Source organism: Cibotium barometz, chromosome 26, assembly GCF_041138505.1.
Source record: "Cibotium barometz isolate CiBa-2024 chromosome 26, ASM4113850v1, whole genome shotgun sequence".
NCBI classification, from domain to species: Eukaryota; Viridiplantae; Streptophyta; class Polypodiopsida; order Cyatheales; family Cibotiaceae; genus Cibotium; species Cibotium barometz.
In genome coordinates, this window is record NC_141071.1 from 48,337,552 (window position 1) to 48,363,054 (window position 25,503).

A 25,503-nucleotide genomic window follows, 5' to 3' on the forward strand; every position below is an offset into this window, starting at 1 on the left:
TAATCCTTGACAGATTTTCCAAGAAAGAACACGAAATCTAAGAAAGATCTTAACTGCTTTACCGTACACGAAATTGGCCATTTCAAAACCTTTTGGATTGGATCTAAATCTATACTTAATCCACCTCGAGAGATCTTATGACCCGAGTGTAACAAATTTTTTTTTGAAGAAACCACACTCAGATAATTTACAATACAGTTTCTCCTTCCTGATATTTTTACCCTTAAGAAGGTTGGTAAAAGGCAATCTCAACTTCGAATAATCCTTGACAGATTTTCCAAGAAACAACATGAAATCTAAGAAAGATCTTAACTGCTTGACCATACACGGAACTGGCCATTTCAAAACCTTTTGGATTGGATCTAAATCTATACTTAATCCACCTCGAGAGATCTTATGACCCGAGTGTAACAATTTCTTTTTTTGAAGAAACCACACTCAGATAATTTACAATACAGTTTCTCCTTCCTGATATTTTCTAGAACCTCTTTAAGATGATTCTCATGCTCAGCCAAAGTTTTACTATATATCAAAATGTCATCTAAGAAAAGGACCATGCATTTTTCTAAAATACTAACAGGTACTGCACTCGATACTAGCTCAAGTTTATGGTCCACCTCCTTTTTAGGAGGTAATCCGTGAGGTAACCCATGAGGAAATACATCCTGAAATTCGTGCTTAATGGAATTTAATACTTTACTTTCCCAAACATATAAAGAAATAGTGTTGACATCAAACAACACTGGATCCATAACCAATTGAAAAAGTTCATAGTAAAAATGATTTTCCATTAACTCAAGCTCATTAATGAAAGTTTCCTTGGGTACAACAACGTTTCCCTTAAGAGAAACAAGGTTTCCATTGTGACGAAAAGACATCAAATGTTTGACCTAGTCAACATAAAAATCTATATTTTTTCGATAAAACCATTCCATCCCTAAAATGATGTCAACATGACCCAAGCTCATGACATGAAAATCAAGTCTTTCTTAGTACAATTGGATGTCTAGTGGCAGCTTTGACACCTTCTTGTTCCAGAATTGGACTTGTCCTCCAGCCATCCTGACCTTGTACATGTGATCATGTTGAGTGGTTTCCAGCTTTATCCTTTGTACCACAATGTTGTCAATAAAATTGTGAGTACTATTGGGATCAAACAATATATGAACCTGATGTCCATTTATTGTTTCATAAACACGAAATAACTCGTTTAGACCAAAAACGTCTTTACTCAAAGTACAATCTAGACATTCGCTTCCTTCAAGATGCATAATATTGACTTCAAAAAATTTACCTTGAAGTTCTATAATGTTCACAGATTCCTTTGGTATAAACTTCTTTGGTGCCAGATTTTACCCAGGTGCCGAAGGTGTTACAACTCCATTCAAAGGACACAATTTCTTCGTGTGTCCTTTTTCTTTGCATTTAAAACATGCAAGATTATCCTTACTCACAAATTTCAGCTTTTTGCTGGCGTTGTTAGAATTTTCTGTTTTGGTGTAAAAACCATCTTTCTTTTTTGTCCACTCTTTGTAAAAGTGAACGTGGATTTCTTTTCATTAGATGATGTTTTTGAAGTGTTGGCACTGAATCTTATAAAATACCTGAGTTGCCTGAGTAGCATCCTCAACTGTTTTGACTTTGCAATTTTTAACCTTGTACTAATAGTGACAAGCTAGACCGTTGATGAAAATCCCACATAAGGTATGATCATCTGATTTGGCTTTGGCAGCCAACTGTTTAAACTTTTACACATAATTGTCAAATGACTGATTATCTCAAATTCATCCTCTAGTTGGAGGAACTCTTTTTGGAAAGCTTCTTCAAAATTTTACCAAGTGGTAGGAATGGAATCTTTTTTGAGATCCTTCCACCAAGTCAATGCCTTCCCTTTCAATAACCCCTGTGCCATTTGTAGCTTTTGCGCATCAGTAAATGGATGAAAGGCAAAGTGTGTAGTCAACCTATTGAGCCAAGCATTTACACATTCTTGAGTCCTATCCTTTTTCTCACCACCATACACCTTTGGTGAAAACGACAGAGCAACTGCTTTGGTAGGAGCACGAGGCGTCGCCAAAAGAGCCTTTTGCAAAGTCAAGATCTAAACCTTTAGTGACTCCATCTCGTCATGGCATTTGGCAATAGTTGCTTCCAGACGCTATGTCACTTCCATAAATTCACTCTTTTCAATAGCCTCCTCTTCTTCAACTTAGAATTTAAGATCTTCCCTTCTTGAGTCAAGATGATCACATATCTCATTGACATTATCATTGATCGAGAAATCAATGTGAGCCATGGTAATAAGGTTCTCCGAGAATCATGAATCATGTAAGATTCCTCCCCCAACCCCCTTTTGATGTCTAGTATCTTCCCCTGTAATCAATCCCTCTTCAGAAATATAAAGACCTTGTTTCTAACTGTTTTAACCTAGAGAGAGAAAATATTCTAGAGAGAGAATATTCAAATTTTTAATATTTTTGGATAGAAAATTATCTCATCTTATTAAAATAAGTTCCCCCTGAAACAGAAATTCAAAAAAGAACTTTCCAATGTGCAATTAGAAATTATTGGAAATGGGTATAAAGGACCTTAGCCTAAGGGTCTAGATTTTCAGAAATTTTTGGATTATGGTCCAATTAAGGTTCCTATGGGCCAATAGCATCAATCCATGTGTAGGGAGGAGATAAATCCAATTTGTAAAAGAAGATACCCAAAAATGAGTAAATGCTCACATAAGATGAAGAGTTGAAAATGTACAAGGTTTATTAGTAAAAAACTATGAGCAATATTAAAAATATGAGATATTTTGGGTATCCAAAAATGAGTAAATGCTCACATAAGATGAAGAGTTGAAAATGTACAAGGTTAATTAGTAAAAAACTATGAGCAATATTAAAAATATGAGATATTTTGGATATAATGATTCCATTTGTACACATATGTAAGGAAGGGGAGTTCTTTAAAGGAGGTGCATATTTCACATAAGATGAAGAGTTGAAAATGTACAAGGTTTATTAGTAAAAAAAACTATGAGCAATATTAAAAATATGAGATATTTTGGGTATAATGATTCCATTTTGACACATATGTAAGGAAGGGGAGTTCTTTAAAGGAGGTGCATATTTCACATGCTTGAATGAGTTTTAAACTCATAAAAATTGAGATATTTCATCTCTCCTCTCTCCTCATTCAAGTCTAGTTCCAAAAAGTTAGCTTAACTGACCTAAAAATGGTCAAAAAGTGACCAAACTGACTTGGAAAATTCTAGAATCAGTTTGTTTGGTTAGGAGCTCAAATTTTCCTATAAATAGAAGCCTCCCCTTGTTGAAAAAAATATAGTGTTTATGCATCGTTACTCTACTCCACCTAAGCCAAGAACTGTGAATTCATTAATAATTCACTAGTTTTTGGAGCTTTCCTCTTTCTTCAATCCCCATTAGTGGCTCCATCAACATACTTAACCAATTGATTGGTTGGGGGCCTCTACCGTGAACAAAGAATCAAGCAAATTGTAAGGTAATTAGTGAATTTTGATCATTTTCTATAATTTCTCAATGTTTCTCTCTTCTCAACCCCTCTCAAGCTCGAGAAGCTTAATTGGAATGGTTTTTGAATGCTATTCAAGTTAATTGATGAATGTTAGTGAAGAGTTACATAATTTGATGAATGCTATTGAAGTTAATTGATTAATGATAGTTAAGAATTAAATAAATTTCTATTTATGCTTAATTCTAATGGTTTTTATGTAATTTCTTTCTCTCACTCAAGAAATGGTCATACTCATGACCCATTCTCAATCCAAATGAAGCTTTTCATAAAGCTTTTCCTTAATCCAAGATTAAGCTATGCTTGAGGCCAAATTAATGCCTTTTTTCTATGCTTTTAGTTTATGTATATTGATGATTCAATCCATTATGGATTGATGATCCAATTAGAGACCATTCTAATTATTTCCTTAATGATAAGCTTTATCCCTTAGAAAAATTGAGATTTATCAGTCATAGTAGTGGAGCTATGGCAAAATTTTTATAAAAATTACACATAAAATAATTTCATTCAAAGCATAAAAAGAGGACTTCCTACCATATTCTAGGAATTATCATCCTAGATTAATTGAAAGAATTTCATTGTAATCATGGAGAAATTAAATTTTTATATTATGCATAAAGGATAAGTTTTTATATTAAAAGTGTTACTTTTATCATTTTTATTTTCATGCATAGAAGTATGCATAATGGATAAATTTTTATATAAAAAGTGTTACTTTTATCATTTTATTTTCATGCATAGAGGTATGCATAAAAGATTATTATTTTAACATAAAAGTGTTACTTTTATCACAATTGAATTTCATGCATAGAGGTATGCATAAAAGTTGATTATTTTATTATAAAAGTGTTACTTATATCACAATTGAATTTCATGCATAGAAGTATGCATAAAAGTTGATTATTTTATTATAAAAGTGTTACTTTTATCATATTTGGATTTCATGCATAGAAGTATGCATAAAAGATATTCTTTTTATACTAAAAGTGTGATTTTCATCATAAAGGGATTTTATGCATAACTTAGATGCATAAGAGAAATTCTTTTATTCTAAAAGTGTAATTCCTACCAAATTGAATTTATGCATAGGAAGATGCATAAAAGATTGATTCAAAAGTGTCATTCTCATCTAAATTGAATTCATGCATAGGAAGATGCATAAAAGATTGAATTTTAATTCAAAAGTGTCATTTTCATTTAAAATGAATTTATGCATAGGAAGATGCATAAAAGATTGATTTTTACTTCGAAAGTATTAATCTCCTTAAATGGAATTTATGCATAAATAAATGTGTAAAGAAATCTTATATCAAATATAAGAATTCTCTTGTATTCTATAAATAGAAATGAGATGTGATAGGATGTGATAAGAGGTGTATAAGATGTGATAAGAGGTGATAAGATGCTTATGAAATAAGTTAGGAGGTGATAAGATGAATTAAGATGTGTATGGGATGAGGTAAGAAGTGTATGTGATATGATAAGATGTATATGGGTTGTGATAGGGCGAGAATGGATGTGATGTAAAAGATTAGATGTGAAGGCATATGGGGTTATATGAATGGGAATATGGAAATGGATGTATGTATGTGGATGTGTGGATGTGGAGATGGGAGTGTGGATGTATGAATGTGAAAATGGATGTATGCATGAAGATGTATATGCATAGATGTGAATGTGGATGTAGATGTATGCATGAGGATGTATATGCATAGATGTGAATGTGGATGTAGATGTGGATGTATAGATATGAATGGGAATGTGGATGTGGATGTATGTGAATGTGGATGTAGATGTGGATGTATAGATGTGAATGTGGAATGTGGATGTGGATGTATGTATGTATGTGGATGTAGATGTGGATGTATAGATGTGAATGGGAATGTGGATGTGTATGTATGTATGTGGATGTAGATGTGGATGTATAGATGTGAATGGGAATGTGGATGTGGATGTATGTGAATGTGGATGTAGATGTGGATGTATAGATGTGAATGTGGAATGTGGATGTGGATGTATGTATGTATGTATGTATGTGGATGTAGATGTGGATGTATAGATGTGAATGGGAATGTGGATGTGGATGTATGTGAATGTGGATGTAGATGTGGATGTATAGATGTGAATGTGGAATGTGGATGTGGATGTATGTATGTATGTGGATGTAGATGTGGATGTATAGATGTGAATGGGAATCTGGATGTGGATGTATGTATGTATGTGGATGTAGATGTGGATGTATAGATGTGAATGGGAATGTGGATGTGGATGTATGTATGTATGTGGATGTGGATGTATGAATGAGGACGTGATAGTGGATGTATGCATGTGGGTGTGGACGTATGGATGTGGATATGGATGTGTATGTATGAATGTGGATACGGGATGTGGATGTATAAATGAGGATGTGAAAATGGAGGTAAGCATGTAGATGTGGATATATGGATGTGAATGTGGATGTGGATGTGGATGTATGGATGTGGATATGGATGTGAATATATGATATGTGATGTGAAGGAATCTGAAGTGAAGAGATGGAAAATGATGTGATTGGATGAGTACATATATTAATGGAATGTGGAATAAGTAATGTGGATTAATGAGGGATAATGTGGAAAAATGAGAGTTAATATAGAAACTGTATTTGTAAACTGTTGTAAATGCTGTTTGTAAATGACTGTTTTATGTCAAGAATGCTGGGAAAGCATTTTGACCGTCTTGTGCTTAAGGTCGTGGAGACCTAACTGATAAAGTTGCAACTGCTGACGGAGAGTCAATGGAGGACGTCTCGCGTAGCAAGGTCGGCCGAGGTCTTGACCAGCCTCGGTGCGATTAAAATGGTGAGCTTCCGGTACGGTGGATGAGGGGCCAAGGAAGCGGCCTATGAGTGAAGCGCTAGGTCACCTGCGAAGGATCCTAGAGGGTGCTGACCATACGGTGCTCGGGCTCTGGGTCGCCTAGGATACCCACGCGTGCATCGAGGAAGATATTGGAACAAGGAGTAAGAGTTGTTTTATGAAACCGGGCATGGATCTGGTTGATTGACCTTGCTGGTCTTCAATGGATGAGTCCATGGCTCTTTATATGGATCTGTTGGTTGATCTTGCTGATCTTCAACGAGAGTCCATCTAGATTTTTATAAGTGATTATATTGCCGAGTATTATGGGCTAGGAACTATTGAAAAGGCCCCTATGTGGACAGGTGGTGAGCGTTCTAGTTGCCAATGATGCCATAGATACTCTGATGAAGGAATGATGGGAAATTATGAATCAACCGGATAAATTGGAAGATTGTGATCAGTGGTACTATGGTTTCATTAAAGGATTGTTTTAAAGTTAGCTGATGCTAAGAAAAAGGCAATTTCATATTGGGTGTGTAAGTGGTGTGGCTAGTTTTATGTTTGCATGAACTTCCGGCTAGGGAGCCTTGGAACTCTTTTCCTTGGTACCCGGGACAAAACCTAACCAAATTCCAAATTGGATCCCATCACTACAGTGGTTGGGCAGTTGGCTAACCCATGGGATCGGAAGGGGTTAGGCTGGACTGATGGATCCGTAAATCGAGACTCAATTTCTGTTATTACGATAGATAAAGTAAATCCCGGATAGTAATTGTTCTATGGATAGGAATCAACGGCTGTACCTCTTGATGGGGAAAAAAGCGTTGATCCCAATGATCCAAGTGCAAGTTTCTTCCTTGATCCAACCGAGTATCTTTATAGGTGCAGTCGGATCAGTGTGATCAGTAATGATCTTGACTACGTTAGAGTAAAAAGTTATCTTGGTGGAATCGCCCGTGCTTTCCGGGTAAGGGAAGTTTTTCCGGGTTCGGTTTTGGAAAAACTGACGGATTAGTCTCTTGTCCGGATATCCGTGGACGAGGCCCCGAGTGTGGGTCCCTGCCCCGCGCATGAAGTGCTACTTCCGCTACTAGTACCCCGAATCCGTCGCATGGTGGGGACAGGGATATCACAAATCACTTGAGCCAACTTCACTTGACCACCCTTGACCAAAATGATCTAGCGAATTAATTCACTAGAATTGATTGCACATAAGAAAGAATGCTTCAATTAGTATTTTGGTGATTAAACAACGGTAAAAAATCATGAAAACATTGTCTAGAATTAATCCAAACGAAAATAACTACTAATATGAGGCACACTCACATTAATTATATGCAAATAACCTGCATCTATCTAATGTCAACACGTGAAAACGTACTTCAACACTAAATAATCCCCGAAAATATTAAATTCTTGAGAAAAAAAATTATCATGATTTTTTCCTAATTTTTTCTATTTTTCTAGGGCTTCAAAGTTTACTAATTTTGAACTCCACCAAATCATATCTTATGGCACTCCAAATATAAATTTTCTAGAAAATTTTAGAGATAAAATTCACCAAAATATAATTGGTATACAAAAATACCAATTTCTAAGATTTCTAAAAGAATTTTTAGATATTTTCCTAAGTTTGGTAATTTTTAAAAAATTAGCCAGAGAATTCTATCAATCATGAAATTTTTAAATTTCACCCAACAATCCTCAAATCGAATTAAAATCTCTAATTTGAATGAAATTTCTATTTTTTGGACAAAAAATAGATTTTTACAGGAATCAAACGATCACGGGTCACGGATGCTTGAATGGACACACCACATGCTAGACGATAAACTCGGATATTCCAAAAATTGCAAAAATCATTTGTCTAATTTTCCACAAATTTTTGAGATTTTTTCAAAAATTTAATTGTACCCTGAACGCATGAGAATACAAACGGACACAAATTTCAGAACCCGAACAATCACCTCGGAATGTGGACAGCCAAGGGTCATGGAAACTGAAAAGACAAGTAACTCCCGTAATTGGAATGGTCAAAAAAATTATGGACCCAAAAGCCAAAGGGTTCAAGAAAAATATTTGTTTTAAAAATCATGAAAAAGAAGATTTTTTTAAAAGCTTTAATTTTTTTTCTTTAAAAAAAGAAATGTAAGGGGGGGGGGCAGATTGCCGCCGGCCTGAAACCCCTCCCCCCGGTTGTGTGCGATTCAATGAGGGAGAGGGGAGAAGCATAAGCTTCAATTCTCTTCCCCTTCTCCACCTTAACAACCTCTTCTCCATCACTTCTCTCATCTCTTCTTCTCTTCCTTTGTTAAACAGAGAGATTAACCACTAATTAAGTTGGTTAATCATTAATTATGTTATTAAGAATTAATTAATCCTACTCGCATAACGGGTGTTCCCACGCGGAAGAGGAAATTTGCGAGAAAACTTGATGAAAGAGATAGAAATATACCACGCACACGGGAGAGAACCCGATGCATCAACATGCTACCCCCACCTGATTTTTAGTAGAAAATTGGCATAAATTTGCTAACATGCCCGCGCGGGAAACCCGTAAAAATGCATTAAAAATGCTCTTAAAATTTATAAACAATTAGAAAAAAATCTTAAAATTTTTAGAGATGTAGGAAATCTTCTCTACCAAAAAAATACCTACAATAGCATGTGCGGTATTTTGGTTAAAAATATGTAAAATGCTTATTTTAACATAAAAATAATAAAAAATAGCATTTTCACTCACGAAATTTTCTTGCATCATCAATACGTTCATCCAAGTCAAGAAGCATCACGTTCCAACCACCATATTGATGTTTCCAATGCATAGGCCACCACCAAAACAAACCAAAAAATAACATTTTTTACCTAGTAAATGTTAAAATTTACTTTAAAATGCTAAAAATTTAGAGTAATGAGAAAATTTAAGAGGAGAAAAAACATAAAAAATTAACTAGAGACTGCTCTGATACCACTGTTAAAACCCCATAGATCTCTCTAGCTAATCACTATGCATAAACACACATAATCTAGGCATATACTTATCCACCCGCCACCCCCGACGAGCCCAAGGGTGCACACATCAAAGTAATGAAGAACCATATATCTAACCTTAATGTCCCATACCACCAAAAGGTATGTCTTCAATCCAGCAGCACATAGCTCTAATATGAAATGGTAAGAGATTAGATACTATGCTCTACACAAGAGAACATCCCTTGAGAGTGCCCCATGCCCCTATTATATAAGAGAGCTCTCAAGTGACTCTTAACTTTCCATTTCCATGTGTGATCCTTGGTTGCCTGACCCTAACCTCAACCCAAGCTTAGGTCTAACCCTTATCCCACTAGAGCATGTTCCCATGCTCATATGCCTAGGGTGGGTTAGCCTCCTAGTATATGCACATAATATAATGTGTACATAACAATTCTCTTCTAGATTCAGGAGGATGGTACGTGCTTCTAGGATCAACGGTTTAGTGCAAGGAGTAGAGTTAAGTATCCTAGAATTGAAGAGACAATGTGCTTTTGAGTTCTTCCATGGTAGTCGTTTTCCTGGGCAAGCTTTAGAGGAGTCACAGCGGTGTTGTGTGTTTAAAATGTCAACCATAGGGTCTGCATCGGGGGTCTGCATCGGGTTTGGATCTCGTGAATCGTATGCGCCAAACAGGAGACAGTGATTTGAGAGGAGGGCTTGGGTTTGTTTTGATCACGTGAGGCGTGTGCAAGGATGGACAACAATGGCTGCACATGTATATGATCCAAGGTACAGTTTGGTCTTGAAAAGTTCTTAATAAATTTGACCTTGTTTTCAGTAGTTTTCCACCAACTGTTGTATGATGGCATGCAGCCTGCAAGAGCTCATGGTGATAATCACAACTTGCGAAATGAAAGAGGAGGACATAGTGGCACAAGTGCTTTTCTGGGAAATGATTAATAATGTTGTGGTCCAAAAAGGCTTTTTCAAACCAGATTTTTTTGGCTTCATGGTGGCTGATGAGGCTGGAGCTAACTGGAGGGCAATTAGACCAATCTATAATAATGGACTTGCAAATATTTTATAAGGTTGTGAGTGTTCGTGTATTTTTCATTGGGAGCAAAGCTTGAACATCCTTACAATACAATATGTAGTTAGGAATTTTCAGGAAAAGACAAGCGACTATGTCGCATCAGTGGCATTGTGCATTTAGTGAAGAAGAGGCAGTTTTAAAATACACACAGTAGATTGTGGTGGATGAACGGTAAAGTCGTTGATGCGAACTTACTAGCCATGGATTGTTGGCTTAGTTGGTGGCATACTAGATATCCCCATTGGAGGAAACATCTTATAGGGGTAAGTATTACTTTCTTGGTTTTCAAAAAGAATAGCTTGCATTTGGAATCTGAATTGTCAAGTTAATCTTCTGGTTATGGAATGTGGTTGGATCTTGCAATTAACTTCATCTCCTATTGTAGGACGTCGACGACGCCAATATGTCGCGCACATGTTGACCACGAATCTAGTAGAAATGAAACATGCAAGAAGTTAGTTAACATGAGAGGGTTTTTGGGGAATCATCTCTCTATATGATGCAGCTATTTCAGACCTCGCTAATTTCCTCTTGCAATCCACAAAGAAGCATGCATTCATGCTTGATAAATATCATGGAGCAGGCTCTAAAATAACAAAGTTTATGGAGAAGGCCAAAACATCAAAAGCTCCAAGTCCATAAAGCACTAGCAGATTAGTGGGGGAAGCAGTGAGTGGCACACCAATGCACGTGCAATTGAACTTTTTTGGTGATAACATTACCATTAGGCCAATGTCGAAAACCCATAGTTATAAATCTTGAGGAAGATAACTCATCACATCGTCCAGAGTATGTCACAGAAAACCAACCACGCAAGAAACAAGGTAGGAGGCTAAACTTTCCACCCACTATTCCTTTAGCTACAGAAGGTGGTCAACACAATGCAGAGGGAGAGGTAATTGAAGCAGAGGTGTTGAAAATTGTGGAGAGTGACATACATGACTCAATGTGGGCTAAACGTCAAACATCTCTACATAGCAAGGTAGCTTGCCAAGGATGGTTAGGTGGCCAAAATGGCAAGTGCAAAAAGAGCATCAAGAACTACGGGCAAGGTGTTCCAACTCCTACTTTCTATGGTATGAGAGAATGGTCCAAGGGGCAAAGGCATCAGTTCACGTGGTTTTGTAACAGCAGCGTGGATTATACTTAGAGAGTATGTAACACTATCTATCAATCACTTGCTAGACCCCCAGTGGTTGTTTGGTCATTGGGACAAGGTACAATCCTGACTATGGATGAGATCCGAGCATTGGAGGCTGGTGGGTTTGTTGCAAAAGAGACTACATTAGGAAGCAAATGATGTAAGCCATCGGTCAACAGTAAGGTGCAGAAGTGGCATATCAGATATGGCAACCAAGAGAATAGATTCGGTAATTTCAAGCACAGTTACCGTCTTTGAGCATTTGATCATTAATGTCCAAGCAGATGGAAGTGTTTGTAATTGAGACTGAGGAATCACTAGTACGCAATGAAAAATACTGGGTGACTATGGGAAAGAATCCATCATGCACATGTCTCGATTTTTAAATCATGGTAGGTGCTGAACGACCATATTGTGCATGCAAGCACCTTTATTAATTTGCGTATCTTTGGGTTAGATGCAAACCATAATATGTTTATACATCAACCCACTCTAAAAAAGGAGGACCTAATGAGAATGTTCAGCAAAACAGGAGAATAATGTGAAAAGGACCTCATTTTGCAATGATGACATTATACTATAGTTTTGAAAAGATCCTTCTTGTTGCAATTAGGAGAACAATGTGAAAAGGACCTCATTTTATAACGATGACAGGCCTTAGTATACTACACTTGCCTACCCATGCTCTAGCCAGAATTGCTCTCCTTCTTCCCAAATGCCTACTCCAAGGAGAAGTATGGTCTAGAATGCTCAAAGAGGTGGTGGAAGACTCACTTGTCCTTCAAAAAGGCAGATGGCTTGGCCTGAATTGGAGAAATAAGCTACTCTCTTCTGTTGAGATATCGAGCTCATCTAGTGAGGTGGTGGACACTGATGATGACCTGCCTAGGGGATAGGCCCCACACTTACACCACGGGCATGGTTGGTGAGATCATGGGTGATATGTGGCCAATGGGATGACAGGCTGTGTGACAGCCATTCTAGAGACTGGCATAGTTATAGCGCCAGCTCATTTAGTTGGATTCACACTATAGAGAATCCTAGTATGTATTTGGTTGAGTACCTTTCATATTGTGTGTACTCTTATCTTTGTATATGGTGTGTTGAGTGTTGTGTGAAGAAGAAGAAGATTCTCAGCCTCTCACCTTGTGTGCTCTCTTTTAGGGTTTTGTGAGTGTGTGTGTGATTGCAAGAGCTCAAGCTCTCTTCTCCCCTGCATCTTTTCATAGTATCAGAGCCTGGTTCATGCTAAGAGCTGAGCTGCAAGCAAGAGAAGCACAGGAAGCGGTACGAGGGTAAGAGCTTCAACTACTCTTCCCTATTTGTGTTGGCGACTACACCCTTGTTGGGAGCTCCTACGGGAGGCACCGGCAAACGTCTCTGATTGAGGAGCTTTCTTTGCGGGAGTAAAGCTATAGATGGTATTCGGAGATAGTTTACATGCAGCAGCAAAATGGAGTTGCTGAGCAAAAAAACAGGCACATTGCGGAGTTACACGAGCATTGATGGAAGAGAAGAATATGCCGCATGTCTCCTCTGCAATGGACATTGGATTTAATCTTCCTTCTACCCAGTCAATATCTGCCCATAATGCTGGCATATTGCATAACAATGGTCCCAATGGCATTTTGACGGTAGTGGAAAATATGGTTGCGAGATTGCCTATGTCTCTAGGCTCTGTGGGACAAGTGAGGGTTCCTTCCATGTGTTTGTCGCATATTCGACCCTAGGGATTGAAGGGATGGACAATTCTTGCTTTGCTTCTTCCTCGAACATTCTTGCCAGGAGGTCACTATGAGTCCCTTCCTCGGATCCTTCTAGAATTGGAGTAGGCACTTCCAATTTCCTTTCCTTTATCAGCTTGTTTCTTGGATACATTGTATCCTTAGCCCTATTAGCCCTTAATCTAGCTTCATGATTTCATTGGCACTCCTCAACTAGAGCCTTAGCTTCCTCAAGCTTCCTTATCTCCTCGTCAAGCATTTGGGTATTCCCCAATCCCTTAAGGGGTTGTTGGTCTCTCTCTTGCGGTTTCTTAGTTGTGCCCATCCTATTTCAGCACTTGGTCATCTACTTCCCTTGATTGGGTGGATCCAGTGTCAATGGTATCTTCTTTGAACCTATCCTGAATTGTGACCATGGTATCACCCTTGCCCACTTTCTTCACTCTTCTTCTTCTCCTCCCAATTTTAGAAGTTGTGGCATCTACTGGGTTTTCCCCCTTATCCACTTGTTTTTCTTGCACGCACGTCAGGACATTCAACAGCATGATATTCCCAAGCTGTACACTTATAGTCCTGATAGTGGCATGGTTAGAAGTGGAAGCCAAACCATTGACGCGGTATGGATAGTCTTTAATCAAATGATTGACCCCACACTGAACACAGGAGAGTGTTGGCATGGTATGGACAGTCTTTAATCAAATGATTGACCCCACACTGAACACAGGAGAGTGTTGGCATGGCGTTGGTCGATGCTGCCAAAGTTTGGGCGTGGCTCCCATTAGCCACATTCTTATTAGGGCACTCCACTATTCGATGAGGCCCACCACAACCAAAACATTGTAGTGGTCCCCTTCTCATAGTTGAGTTTATGTCTTTACCTTTCCATTGTACCATGGTTTGGAACACTAACACTAGCGTGTTATTCTGTAAGACATAAAACTCTGGTGCGATCTCCGCAGCCTCCTCATAGTAATCATTATTGATTTCTACCTCACACATGACTTCACCCTCATCCAAGAGCTCCTCGATCAACACCTAGTTGATTTTAGCATATGTGGAGGTTGTGGTGGTAGAACAGGTGGCATCAACGGTGACATGTCCTATATTCGGAACATCCCTCTTGGTAAGTAGGTTGGGTTTGGTTGCCCTGCAGCCATAGTGGTTTGCATGGTGGTGGTGGTAAGGCTAGTGGCACTCTTGGTTGGCAGTTGTGCTAAGGGCTGGGCCCTTGGATATCCGCACATGGCAATGTCATGGTTACCCAATCTCACACAATGAGCACAATAAAGTAATTTCCTTAGTCTTAATTGAGGACATTTGATGGTTGTGAGATTTTTTCTGCAAATAGAACACCAAATCAGATCTCTGTGAGGATAGAGATGAGCATGCACCCTGATGCTTCTCTCCCATCCCTGACCTTGATTTTCTCTAGGATGGCATTGCTGAGCTCTTCCACTATCGTATTTCCAACTTGTTTATTCCAGGTTCCTATGTCCTGGTGACTTGAGACTCGTGATGTTGCTGCTATTAATGCTGCCTTGGCATCTTTGGGTTGTGGCAATTCAAGCATATTGTCCTCATATTCTATTGCCAGCTTACAGCACGCATCTAAAGTAGCTAGTCGGGGGCTAACACTAGATAATCATGCAATTTATGATCTCGGACTCCTCTCTAGAAGCAAGGCAATAACTGATCAGTTAGCCTCTCCCTTAACTTATATCTTGAATTCAAGTGCTTGAGTCAAGATACATAATCTCGCATGGACTCATTTTCTTTCTACTTGATATTGGGGAAGCTGACCCATAGGACTCTATTTGTCACCACTTCAAGCAAAGCCTGGTATATGAACACATTTTAAAGCCTAGTGAAGTTGACTTTATCCTCTGGCTTTAGGGTTTGATACCATTGGTGAGCCTTTCCTTCTAGGGTTAGTGAAAAAGCATGGATCATGGTTACATCACTCATAGGCCCACAAGTTTCAGAGGTTGACTCAAAGACCTCTATATGCTGGATCGGGTCCCCATCACCTGAGAACTTTTGCACAAGCTTGGAAATAATATGTGGCTTCATTTGAGATGGTCTGGATTCAAGGGTGGTGCCTAGTTCCCTGACCATACCTCGACCCCTTTCTGCAACCAAATTTAGTAGATCTACCTTTGTGATGGTGTTCAGATTTGCGTTTGGATCCACAACTGGTCTTAGAGGAGCTACTCCCCCCCTACCTAGACCTCTTCCTCTTCTTGCATTGGTTCTTCTATGTAATTCATGTCTATGGCTAGGTCCGACCAATTCCTCATTGCTTGGCTTATTATTAGCGGCCTCAGCCCACCTTTGTTAGATTAAGAGCTCCATACCTTGCAAGATTGTAGGATCATCAATCGTTTCTTGTATATCTTCTCTAGTATAGAGGCAATCCTCACCTTCTGCAAGTACTCTAGGTAAATTGTCCTCCTCATTTTGCATCTCAAGGCCTTTATCCAACTTGATTCCTCATTGATGGGCTCTAGAGTTGGTATTACTCCTTCTGTTATGCCCGTTGACATGCTATCAGTGGTGGCATTTCTAAATGTTTCTAGTTCTTGACCATGTAATTGAAACGAAATGGATTTACATTCTCCATTTCCCTCAGTTTTTCCCTTGTTCTTTGAGTATCGAGCTCTTGTTTCCTTAAGCTTAACAATCGGCTGTCGTTCTGCCTCAACCCTCTTCAAGTCTGTTTTTATTTCCTGTGATGTGGGAAAAAGACTAGAGGGTTGGGTTGGTAATTCTAGTCTTAGACCATGTCCAGCGCTAGTTGACGAGCCCGTGCCCACAGATTGCGTGTCATCTTCTGTGCCATGTTGGAGACCAAAAAATCCCCTAGCCATATTAACGATTCCACTGGATCTTGCAGGGGAAGATGGTTTTTATTCCTCTCCAAGGCTAGAGAATCGTAGCCCCTCTTCCATGGATTCTTCACTACTTGTATCAATGGTGGTCAGATTCCTCCAAGGCTAAAACACTCAATTGAGTGCTCGCCGAGCGGCTTGAACCAACACTCCTTTGATAGGAAGAACCTGGGTGGTTTGATGCATTATCATCGTCGGGAGTAAGGTCATCTCTCCAATGAATTTATCGGACCTCAAGCGCATGAGAGTCTAATTTGACAGGCAAAATTACCACTCCAATGTTTTCAACTTGTTTTCTGCTGAACAGTCTTTTTTGGCCGCCATGAAGTAATAGATATCCATGAAATCGTAAAAAATGCTTCACGTCGTGCAGTAGCAAGGAGTAGTTCAAGCCGTGAAATAGCAAGAAATGGTTCACAGCATTGTTCCTCACAATGCGGCAACTAAGGTTTCACGCTTAGATTTTTTAAGCTCAGAATTACTTCAGCTCGAGTCAGATAGACCCAAATAGTGCAATTAGAGTACTTTTTTTACAATTGATCTGACAACCCTGAATTCGTGAACTAGTAGTCCATGAAATGTTAACTCGTGAATGGCTAACACATGAATTGCTAAGGTAGCATAAAGTGTTAGGTCGTGAAAGCTTAACCCATGAAGTAGCAGGTACTGTTTCACATCGTGAAATGCTTCATTGCTATCTCACGTGATAAGATTCTTCAGTTGCATTGTGTCAGATGTGTTGGGATAAGGCACCCTATTTTTAGCAAGGTAATCCCAAAAGTCCCAACACTGATTGCGAGGTGCGCTTCACGCCATGAAATAGCAGGAAATGGTTCACGTCGTGAACTGTTTTTTGCATTTTTACGTGTTAAACTATCCCATCAGTAAATTGACGTTTTAGATTGTTTCTTCCCTATCCAATTGATCCATACTAGTCATACTAAGGATTGGAGATGTAATGCAAGTTATTAACACGACCAATGTCTCTTTATTTTGTAAATTTTTATGAATTTTTAGAAAAATAAAAAACAAGGTGTCACCCCTACTAGTTCACGGTAGCATGATTGGTGACAAAAGTATCAAAATTAAAAGGAAACCTCTAAACTCTTCCAAGTACTCACCCACACATTTAACACATGATTTTCAGCAATTTCTTCTCTACCATTCAAATCTTATCTACACAGTTTCTTCACATTGAACCATCTAAATGCAAAGGCAATGATGAATCTTGCATTGTGGGAGCTGAAGCTCTAAGAGAGTGGAAGAAATAAAGGTGTTTCCCTGGCAGCGGTGCCAAAAATGTTATGGGCTACTGCACCTCCCAAGAAGGAACTCCACACAACCGTCAATGGGAGAAGCAATAGACACAACAATCGTTGGGTACTTATTACTAATGCTTTGAGCTCATGCCCCTTGAGGCTCCTCGAGCTCACTTTGGAAGCTCCACTCCTCTGAACACCACCTCCATGCTGTCACTGCTGCGAAGTCGCTCACACCACGAATGCAAGGCAACCAACCTTTTACTCTCTCACACACATACATGCATGAAAGAGGCACATGTACTAGAGCTCTCTCTCTCTCTCTCTCTCTCTCTCTCTCTCTCTCTCTCGTCGACAAAGACAAGAGCTCTCATAGCACAAAGGGGGTTGTATCATTTCATTATAAGAATCGCCTTATATACAACTGACCCTTATTCACACTTGGGCACCCAAAACTTACTAACTAAGGCCTTGGGTGGCTAGATTCTCAATACAACTTTTATAGTGCCTTTTCATGAAACTTATTAATGACCTCAATTGGAGAAGCATCTTTGTTAATCCAAAATGGGATTAACAATCAACCATGTGGGTGATTATGAATGACAAAGGAGAGTATGACTAACGACCAACAATCTCTCTCTCTCTCTCTCTCTCTAATTTCTTAACTTTCAAACAAAAGAAGAATCTTAGATCTTCTTTTGCAAGCTACCTGCAAAACCCTAGCTTCCCTGGCAACAAACTAGCCTGTTTGGCCCGCTGCCTAGATTGTCTCATTTTGCAACAAACTAGGGGTTAAGCTTTCTTGACTTATAACAACTTTGTATGATTTCTTGCAAATGGGTAGTACTTAGATGGATGTAAGCCAAAGGGGATTATTCTTGAGTGTGTGGATTAGAGGATAAACAACTGGATGGATAGTTGAGCTCAGGAGTTCATGAGCTACGTGACTGCCAATGTATTGTACTATGAGAGTCCAAGCTAATATTGAAGAATGTTTCATGGGTTAATCTCTGACTTGTCTCTATTCTACGCTGCATAGTTCCTTCTATTTTATGTCTATTCTATGTTAATTGCATTCCTGTCTAGACGAAACTCCTATCCAGAATCATGAAGGACATAGGAACTAACATGTGTGGAGTCACGACTAACTCCCCAAGCTCAGGCAGACCGACACCTCAACGCTCCAGCATTGGCTTATCGCATTGGGTACAATTACATTATTTCATTGCTCTTTAGGAGCCGACTAGGTGGTTTAGAACCATGTAAGTGCCAGGTCTTGACCGAACATCAACACTTTTGGTGGCGATCCTACTAGGGAATAGTATGCCAAGAAGGGGAGCAGGAAAGTAGAGGCTAGTTCTACATAGAAATTCTGAATACAAAAACTACATCGGGGTAGATCAAGAGAGAAAGTGTGCACATCCTTGTGTCGGGTATGTTCATAAGGGAATCATAGGAGTGCAATGGAAAGTGCATGGAGAATGAACAAAGCTCAAATAAAGCAATGCGATACTGCCTCCAGGTAGTCGAAGGCCTCAGGAAGTGAAGGGGCACATCATCCAAGAAGACTTCTGAAAGGGATTCTGTGCCAACAAGAACAACAAAATCAGGAATCTCTAAGGAATCCGAAGGGAGACCAAGAACACTAGGAGCTTCAAAACACGAGGCAAGAAGATCAAGAAGACGAAGAACTGGTAGTTGACTGTGGGAAGGATGTACTCGAAGTTCAAGGGCAAGAGTGAGGAGGATCCAGATGCTTACATCTTTGCCTTCAAGACTACCTTCCTGGCTACTAGAGGTCCATTGCTGCAAAAGATAGAGTTCTTTACGACAACTCTAGGTGGCAAGGCCACTAGAGCTGGTATGCTAAATATGGTTTGGAGCACTTCAGACGTTTTTTAAGGAATTAAAGAAGGCTTTCCTGAAAAGATTTAGGAGAGACAAGACCATCATAGTACTTGAAAAGCTGCAAAGGTTGACTTAAAAGAAGAGGCCAATAGAGGATTATGCGACAAAATTTAGAGCACTGCTAATGTGCCTGGATTAGCCCAACAAACCTGCCTCAGCTACACTAAGCCAGTGGTTTGTGAGAGGAATGAGGGAAAAGCTCCAGACGGTGGTAGCCTCGTATGATTTGGAGACCCTCACCTTTGAACAAGTGGTGGTGGTAGCAACAATAGCAATCAGAGCAAGGGGATCTTGAAGCAGACAAGAAAAGACCCCAAGAAGAAAAAGAAGGATAAAAGAAAAAAGAAGGATAAAAGAAAAAAGAAGGAAGAAGAAACTTCTGAGTCACATTCTGGTGGACACCTAAGCATCAAATTCCAGTCAGGAGTTCGATGTGCAAAAGCCCCAGAAGAAGAAAGGTAGAAAGAAGGCAGTGGATGTTTAAGAAGAATTAAAGGCTGCCCTAGCCAAGCTTGCCAGAGGACACTAGGATCTGGATTGACCGTACACCTAGTGCACGAAGTGTAACAACCAAGGAAGAGTGCCAAATGAAAAGCATGCAGCATCCATGTGCTATCTGTGGAAAGAGAAACTACACCAGTGACACGTGTTTTTACAACACTCGGAACAAGAATTCAAGAGTGGTGGAAAGGCAGTAGAGCAGCGTTAACCTACAAATAGGTCCCAGCTGTCCAACCAAGTTGCCACCAAGCCTCAAAATAATAAACCCTATGGAAGAGGAGGTGGAAGATTTGGACAGAGGGGAGTCAGGCTGATATGCTACTACTATAGTGCCCCAGGGCATATACAAAATGATTGCCCCATATTACAACGCTATCATCAAGAATTACAAGTGGCAAGGCCGCAAGGAGAGGCAAACCCAGCAGGAACTAATGCAGCGGTGAATATGGTAAAAGTGGACCAATGGACATGAAAACAACAAAAAAAACCACCAATAGTGATGGCTGTCAATATGGCAAGGACTTGTCAAAATGGTGATAAGAAAGAATCCCAAGTTGGAATAAAAGCAAAAGCCAATAATACAATGGGCATGGTATAGGCAAAGGGTCCGAGAGCAAATCACTAAGCTAGTGCATAGTGCACAAGAAATGGTGCTGACAATGTAGGAAATCCCACTCCTAAGTGAGCATGCTGACACAGATTTGGATAGGACAAGCTTGGTCAAGAAGAGGGAAGAAATTGCAACAGGTAAAAAGCCGCTATGCAATGATAAGACAACTGAGGAAAGGATGTCAAAGTGCCAAACTGGAGCGTATTACAGCCTAGAGCAATAGAAATGTCCTATAAAAGGAAATGGGAAATCCAAAACACGTTCGGATAGGAAAACTGACAAGGGAAGGCTAGGAAAAAGAAAGAGAAGCAACAGAGGAAGAAGGAAAAGTGTACACAAGACAGAGTATGCCCAATGATAAGGTGAGGAGTAGCAACCCCATGGAGGAATATGACCAGTAGGAGGATCTCAGCAAGATGAAGCTGAACATCACATTGGATCAAATGCTAAATTTGGTGCCTAATTACAGGTAAAAGCTACTCCAAGCCATAGTGCCAAGTGAAATTTTGACACACATGCCGCATAAAAAATGGAGAATCCGACCGCGTAGAGTGCAAGAATGTGGAAACAATCTAGGAATGTGACACAACCATTTCGGCTTTCCTGAGACAAGATGGTGGAATTCGAATATCTATCATCCACCCTATACAAGGAAGTAGATAAAAATGTAGAATGGCTAGAGAAGATGGGCTTGAAGCAGTTTGTAGAGCTACCTTGGGAGGAGCTCTAGCACAATTTTAGAGCTAGGGAACAATTAGAGCAGCTCTAGAAATCCAACATTATTACTTTGCCCTCAAGAGAGAAGAGGGAATTCAATCCCTTGTATATAGCCAAGATATTCCATTGCTATTGAGGGAGAAGTGGAGATCAAGCCTGTAGAGGATGACAACTTGATTAAAGAATTTAGCCCGCTGAAGGGGAGAGCCAAAGAATACAAAATAACAGGAACAGCAGATGAAGACAAGCATGCAAAAGAAAATTAAGGAGCTCCAGCAAGCCAACAAAGGAATGAAGAAGGAGGTGGAGGAGATGAAGGAAAATATGGCTAGGAAGAACCAAGACAATTGTAAATGCAAGATGAGTTAAATCAGGCCATAGAAAAGCAGGAAAGAATGGAAGGACAAGTCGCCCTGATCCATGAGGAGTACCTCAAGATCATAAGGGATTTCCAGAACAGGGCCAATAAAGATAAAGTAGAGTTGGTGAAATTAGAGGCAAGATTAGCAATGTTGGATGAAAAAGAATATCCAAAATTATATGAGCTGGATGAAGAAAGGATGGAGCAGTGGGAGGGTCATGAAATAGATGACCTTAAGGAGGTGTGGGGAGCTTATTTGGAAAAGTTGATAGCAATAATGCAAGCACCCACACCTTCCTGCAAACAGATAGCTCCCCACCACCAGTCACACAGGAGATAAAAATCCAGATGGAGGATCTAGACATCTGGATCCGCCGGCTACAACCTCAAGCCAAGAACCAATAAAGGCACTTACTTGAGGCACCAGCCACTAGTGGAATGGAAAAAGAAGCGGGTAGCAGTAGAAGTGGTGTCAAGGATGTAGAATTGTATAAGGAGAACAAACAGCTCTGTTAAGAGGTGGAGACTTGGGAAAAAAGGTTCACCATCCTGAAAGGAGAGGGGAAGAAGCCAACTGCTGAACCAGACGAGAAAGGACCGACTTCGCAATGGACCTCATCCTTGCAAATAAGCAAAAAGAGCATGCATGGGTGGCCACGAAGAAGCTAGAAGAGAAAGCAAACAATGAGCTTCTCTACAGGTCCAAATAGAATAACTAAAAGCACTCATTGAAGAATACAAAGAATAACAAAAGCAAGATGGCAAGACCATCAAGGCGCTCTGAAGAAGGAGGTAGAAGCAACTACACCCATAAGGGTGACCAGAGGCAAGGGTGGAAAGATGGGCTTAAACGAGCTAAATGTTGCATTAATGACAACAAATGTAGACATCGGGAAGAAGTCCAAGCAAATGGATGCCATGAAGAAAGCCCATGCTGAGGAAATATAGTCCAAAGAAAAGATGCTTTAGGACTTCCAAAGCTAGGCCAAAAGAGAGAAGAGGGCGTGCATGCCTAGGTGAGCAGTAGGAAAAGAGCTTATGAGCCTAGTTATGGCCAAGACCGGCCAATAAAAGATTGTTTCATGGGGCATTGCTATATAGGTTGAACCAGAAGAAGGAGGATGGAACAAGCCATAACAGTCCGGACAACATGGTCCACCAAAATCAAAAACAATCTAGATCTTTTAAAAAAAAAAATTCAGAGCAATAGCAAGAACAGTGGGCTTTGCTACTCTACGAACGTAGCATCCACCGTGTTACCTATTGTTGGTGGGCCTTGTTGGCGGGCCAACCAGCCCGTTTGGTCGCCACCCAAGTTGTTACCCAGATTGTCTTATTTTGTAACAAACTAGGGGTCAAGCTTTCTTAACAACTTTGTAACGATTTCTTGCAAACGGGTAGTACCCAGATGGATGTAAGCAGCAAAGGGGATTATTCTCGAGTGTGTGGATTAGAGGATAGACAACTGAGTGTATAGTTGAGCTCAGGAGTTCATGAGCTGCGTGATTGCCAGTGTATTGTATTGTGAGAATCAAAGCTAATATTGAAGAATGTCTCATGGGTTGGTGACTTGTCTCTATTATGTGTTGCATAGTTCTTTCTAATTAGTGTCCATTTTGTGTTAATTGCATTCTTGTCTAGACATAATTCCTATCCAGAATCATGAAGGACCTAGGAACTTACCTATGTGTAGTCACAATTAACTTCCCAAGCTTAGGCAGACCGACAGCACAACATGCCAATGTTGGCTTGTTGCATTGGGTAAAGTTGCATTAGTCGTTGCTCTTCAAGAGTTGACTAGGTGGCCCGGAACCACATAAGTTCCGGGTCTTAACTGGATACCAACATTCCCCTAAAGCATATGGAAATCTAACAAAAAAAAAAGTTTCTTTTTATTTATCAGTCCAAGGGGCTTACCTTATAATATAGTCAATAGAAAAGCTCTAAGGATTTTTACATAAGCATAAGAACTAATCATGCTTTATATATAATTAAAAATAATTAGCAACCTCATGAATGCACTATAAGGAAATTTTTAAGCTTACACTAGATTCAATTGCCTTAGTCACCATATTGTAAAGATACTCAAAATTAGGTCGGTGTGCGGCACATTAATTAAAGCATTATCTATTTCTAAGTAGCCATTATGCTTGTGTTGGCTACTTTAGATCATGGAATAACAACCAACTGTTAACCCATTCTAGGGTTAACAAGAGTTACTGCCTTTATCTTATATCAAAGAGTCAAGACACACCAAAAGGTCATACATTCAGTATATGAAGAAATGGTGTCCAAATCTATGACTTGGACGGGCGCCCGTAATGGTATAACGGAGTATTTATGGCGATTATCACTTCAAGAGTGTGTGGTTGCAAGTTAGGATGAAGTCCTATGTGATGTACTTCATGGATATATTATGAGAGTAGTCATTGTAATAGCATTAGGCCTCTTATGAGCTTAGAGTGCCTGACCGGCCATAGTTTAAGTGAGTGTGAATACTTATGGCCATGTATATTATTGAAAATCTCTCATAATGTAGAGAACTCTCCCATTGTGCAATAGAGTCTTGGTCTTACTAATCCTCTTGCTAATCTCTCTCTAATCCATGCTAGTGAGTGTGTGCGAGTGAAGTGAGGTGAGAGGAGGGACGAGTACACGTGATGCAACGTGGCCGTGTGACAATGCACACGGGGGGCTACATCGGAATTGCTACTCAAGGAGTGGTGGAGATTGGAGACCTCAAGGGTTACGAGCTCGGCCATCAGAAAGATCCCCACGATCGTTGCGGTTCGCTAGGTAACCTTCTTGTTGGATGTGTTTTGACGGGAGTTTGGGTGAGCCATAACATTTTTGGCGCCATTACTGGGGAGCCATCCCCTGGCTTTTTTCATCGTATTTATCTAATCTATGCATTACCCATTTCCCATTGTCTTTATTAATCGTTTCCCATAAAAAAGATGTGGTTTTGATGAAGATTTGTGTGTGATTTTGTGAGAAATAGCTCTCTTTTTATCTTTGAAATAATAGCTTAAATGTGTTGTTTTGTTAGTTTTAATTTAGTTTTTAGTGTTTGTCAAGTGTGCACATAGAGGTTTTTAGGTTTACTTTGCATCAAAAAATGCAATGGAATGCAATTTTGTGATTTTTAGAGTTAAACATAGAGCTAAAATCATTAATTTTTGCTTCATTTGTGTGTTTTTTGTTTGATTTGTAGGCATTAGAGTGTTATCAAGTATTAGGGGTACCTTAATCCTTTGAAAATTTTCATGAAACTTTAAAAAAAACTCTTGAATGACTAATCTTCCTTAATTGACTAATTTTTATCATTAAGGGGTGATTAATCCAGTTCAAGAGGCAAAAAAATTTAAAAATGTATTTTTTGGGATCAAAATCGATCATGTAAGGTGTCAAAATTAATGTTTTTGGGTGTTTTGAGAGTATCTGGATGCATCAAACCATCTAATTGCATCAATTTCTTCACCAATTAGAGAATTTTTTCTCTCTTTGGCCTAATTTGCATAAAGAAAAGAGTCAAAATTAAGGGCTTAATTAATCTTTGATTATTAATTAATTTCACTTTAGATTAAGCACAAAGCTTAGAAATCTAAGGATCTATCTAATGATGTGCTTAATGGTGTGGATTAATTAAAGATTAAGAGTTAATTAGAAACACTTAATTAGTCCAAAAGAGAGTAATATTAGTGGAAGGATTATTTCTTTGATTAATTCTTAAGCACTTTTTTCCACAACTCATTAGTGGCTAATGAGAATTGAATGTAAAGATGCCAATGAGTTGTCAACTTGTTTATTTTGGGGGTTATTTTATGAAGGGTGTAAGGGGGTGTCATAAAAGTGTTGACTTTTTTATTCCCACTTACCTTTTTGGGAAAATGCTCATATCTCCCCAATTTAAAATTCAAAAAATGTTCCCTCCACACA